This window comes from Lynx canadensis, chromosome E3 (genome assembly GCF_007474595.2).
Source record: "Lynx canadensis isolate LIC74 chromosome E3, mLynCan4.pri.v2, whole genome shotgun sequence".
Taxonomy (NCBI): Eukaryota; Metazoa; Chordata; class Mammalia; order Carnivora; family Felidae; genus Lynx; species Lynx canadensis.
This window is the reverse complement of record NC_044318.1, coordinates 15,705,396-15,709,811: the sequence shown is the minus strand read 5'-3', so window position 1 is coordinate 15,709,811 and position 4,416 is coordinate 15,705,396. Positions and strand designations below refer to the sequence as shown.

The 4,416-nt window shown below is 39.3% G+C and overlaps 1 non-coding gene across 1 annotated transcript; it reads right to left on the bottom strand.

Moving 5' to 3' along the window:
- Positions 1 to 2,206: 2,206 nt before the first annotated feature.
- TRNAA-AGC lies at positions 2,207 to 2,278 on the bottom strand. Its single transcript has one exon. It is a non-coding gene; the product is annotated as a tRNA-Ala (tRNA).
- Between the last annotated feature and the right edge of the window lie 2,138 nt (positions 2,279 to 4,416).

The window sequence follows — 4,416 nt, the reverse complement described above, 5'->3', positions numbered from 1 at the left end:
AAAGGAAAATATTTCATTCATAATAAGAAAATCTAATGAAATAACCCATCCAAAGGTACCAAAAGCGTGGTAATACACTGATAAAGTCATAGATGAATAGGTGGTAAGAAGGCAAATTGGTACACCCCATGTAGGCAGTACCTATGAAAATTACAAGCACTTTTCATCTTTGAGTCATTAATTCTACTCCTATGAATTTAACCAACTGATATAATTGCATACGTGTGAAAAGATTTAAGTACAGGGTTATTCATATACAGCATTGTCTGTAGCAGCAAAAGATCAGGAGACCAGTTAAATCAATTATAGTACAGCCATACAGTGAAATACGCTGCTAGACAACCATGTAAATAAAAGAAGTGAGATCAATGAAACAATCCCAAGACACCTTATTAAATGAAAACAAATTGGGGCACCTGGGTGGCTCAGTCAGTTAAGCGTCCGACTTTAGCTCAGGTCATGATCTCACGGTCCATGAGTTCGAGCCCCACGTCGGGCTCTGTGCTGACAGCTCAGAGCCTGGAGCCTGTTTCAGATTCTGTGTCTCCCTCTCTCTCTGCCCCTCCCCTGTTCATGCTCTGTCTCTCTCTGTCTCAAAAATAAATAAACGTTAAAAAATAAATAAATGAAAACAAATTATAAGGTTAAAACAGTATGTGATTAATAACAAAATTATTTTCAGTAATGGTCACTTAATAATCACTAATAATCGTTATTTCCTTATAGTTTAGATTTAAAACAATTAACTATTTTTAAAGAATAAATTTCTATTTTAAAAATATTCAAATTCCATACATACACATAAAAGCATATGTATACTTGTATTATACAGATAACCCTGAAAGATAACTTGTATTATACAGACAACACACACACATACACAAACTGATTCTAGGGCAGAGGATCTGAATAGACATTTTCCTAAAGATGTACCTGGCCAACAGGTACATGAAAAGGTATTCAGCATCATTTATCATCAGGGAGTGCAGATCAAAACCATAGTGACTTATCACCCCACACCTGTTAGATCGCTATCACCAAAAAAAAGTAAAATAAAATAACAAGTGTTGGCAAGAATGTGGAGGAAAGGGAACCCTGGTGCACTATTGGTGGGAATGTAAATTGGTGCAGCCACTATGGAAACAGTATAGAATTTCCTCAAAAAATTAAAAATAGAACAACCATATGATGCAGCAATTCCATTTCTGGGCATTTATTCAACAGAAACAAAAACAATAATTTGAAGATATCTGCACCCTATGTTCATTGCACCATTATTTACAATAGCCAGGATATGGAAACCACCTAAGTGTTCATCAACAGATGAATGAAAAAAGAAAATGGGGTGTGTGTATATACAATAGAACGTTATTTGCCCATAAAAAAAGGAGGAAGTCTTGCCATTTGTAATGACCTGAATGGAACTTGAAGGCATTGTGCTAAAGAAATAAATCAGAGAAAGACAAATATCCTATGATCTCACTTATATGTGGAATCTACAAATCCAAGATCATAGATACAGAGAACAGATTGGTGGTTGCTGGTGGGGGCAAAATGGGCAAAGGGAGTTAAAAGGTACAAACTTACAGTTACAAAATAAGTAAGTCATGGGGATGTCATGTACAACATGGTGACTATAGTTAATAACACTGTATTGCATATTTAAACTTTTTTTTTAACATTTATTTATTTTTGAGACAGAGAGACAGAGCATGAACGGGGGAGGGTCAGAGAGAGGGAGACACAGAATCTGAAACAGGCTCAGAGCCCGATGCAGGGCTTGAACTCACGGGCCGCGAGATCATGACCTGAGACAAAGTTGCCCACTTAACCGACTGAGCCACCCAGGCACCCCTGTATTGCATATTTAAAAGTTGCTAAGAGAATAGATCTTAAAAGTTCTCATCACAAGAACAATGATTTTTTTTTTTTTTACTATGTATGGTGACAGATGTTAACTATACTTATGGTAGTGATAATCTCACAATATATACAAATATGTAATTATTATATTTGTACACCTGAAACTGATACAATGCTATATGTCAATTATAAGTAAATTTAAAAAAGAAAACAGAAGAATTACAAGCAAACCAGGAAAAAAACATAAGTGCTTACCTCCAAGCAAGATGATTAGTTTGCAGATTGTAAAGTGGTGTGGCTGTAACAAAGAAATCTATTTCCCCAAGCAAGGATACAAACAGGATGGAGATGCTGGGGATCGAACCCAGGACCTCATGCATGCTAAGCATGCGCTCTACCACTGAGCTACATCCCCACCTACTGCTAGTACTGCTTTGCTACACTGCTTTCATGAAAGAAAACAGAAATTTGCTCCCTTAAAAGAAAACTACTGGTTACAGTGAGAGCCAGGAGAGTTTCTTTTTTGGGGGGAGGGGGGGGAGGGGGGAGTGGGGAGTGGGTAATGCAGAGAGTGTATATGGGGAGGTAGGAGTTAGAAATGAAAGTAATTTACTTTTCTTTCTATGCTTTTTGTATACTTGAGTATTTTATCATGCAGGCATTACCTACTTAAAGCAAAAAAAGATGTAAAATAAAATAAAAAAGAAAATAAAGGTTACACAAAACCACTTTTCTGCAAAAATGCCCTCACTTTATAGATGGAAAACTGAGGCCAAATAAGAGAAGGGTCTCTCCTATCCACAAATCCTCCAGCTCCCCCAAAAGTGGGACCACCTCCCTCTGAGCCCCAGAATCCTTTGTTCTTTTCAGGGTTAGAGACTCCATGCCTTGTTGCCATTATTTCCAAGCTTCATCCAACCCTCTACCCTCAGTACCCACCTCAGGGCATCCATAATTTTTGTTAATCCTTTCATCCTGCAAACAAAGTTTGCTGAGGATTGACCATGGCCCAGACATTATGGCTACACACCAGGAGTACACTGATAAGCTTCAAGGTCAAGGTCCCTCCTGACCTTGTAGATAGGACTGTGCTGTACAGGCTATGCATTGACACAATTTCAGGAAATGCCATCCACATAAACTATTATTTAACTGGTACCCCTTAGATTTGTGTCATGCAAATCTAACTATACCCAGTGGCCTTGCCCATATGTCCAATAGTCCAGTGGAGAAAATAAATTAATAAAAATAATATGTATATATATTTCTTTTCATTGGAATCAGGGCAATGAAAGAAAAGAACCAGGAGTTACAAGAAAGAACAAAAGGAAGGACCTATTTTGAGTTTCACATAAGTCATTATGAGAAAGTGATATTTAAGCCAAGAAATTGAATTAGTTAGGAATTTTTTTAGTTGCTAGTAATAGAGACACAACTTAGTAGCTTTAACAAAAGTTTCCAATTTGTCTTATTCCATGAGAAGCCAGAAGGCTAACAGCCTAAAACTAATTTGGCAGCTCCATCAGTTCAGGGGCCCAGCCTCCTTCTGTCTTTCTGCTTTACATTCCTTAATACGCGGCTTCCATTCTCCTCAGGGTCCAAATGGTTGCCAGACCTCCAGCCACCACAGTGGCATCATAAACAACAGGACAGGGCAAGGACATTAGACAAATAAGGGAACACACCCCCACCCATTTAAGGAGATGAATCTTCTACTTCCATCTCATTGGCCAGAAGCTGGTCCCATGAACACACCATGCTGCAAGAAAGGCTGGAAACTGGAGTCTCTAAAGCATCACCCAGAGTTGTTATTAAAAAGGGCGAATTGTTTTGGGGAGGCAATAAGCAGTTTCTCCCGTGGACTGGGAGAATAACAGGAGTTAACTATGTGGAAGAGTTGGTGAGGGGGTGCCTGGGTAGCTCAGTCGGCTAAGTGACTGACTTTGGCTCAGGTCATGACCTTGCAGTTTGTGAGTTCAAGCCCTGCGTCAGGCTCTGTGCTGACAGCTCAGAGCCTGGAGCCTGCTTCAGATTCTGTGTCTCCCTCTATCTCTGCCCCTACCCCCCACATGTGTGGGTGTGTTCTCTCTGTCTCAGAAATAAACATTAGAAAAAAAATTTTTTAATAAAAAAGAGTTGGTGAGGGCAACTTACAGGCATAGGAAACACAAGTACAAAGTCTCCAAAAAGAAAAGGAAATTGGTGTTCTCAGAACTGAAAGGAGGCCAGGATAGCCAGAGCACACTGAGTAGGAGGAGGAGATGAGGAATCAAAAAAAGGCGTAGGAAAAGGACTCAGCCCCTTATGCACAGCAGCAAACCCGGGTGTATACCACCAACAGTGGGCAAAGCCTTGGAATCACACACCCACGTTCATATTCTAACTTCACTTCTTCCTCACTGAGAGCCCTCTGGTAAGTCCTTTAACTTGTCTGGGCCTGTTTCCTTACTTGTAAAACAAGAATTATATGAAAACAATCTATAGATGTAGTGTGTGGATTAAATGAGATAATGTATGTAAGGAAGCTAGCACGGCATCTAACACATATTTAGC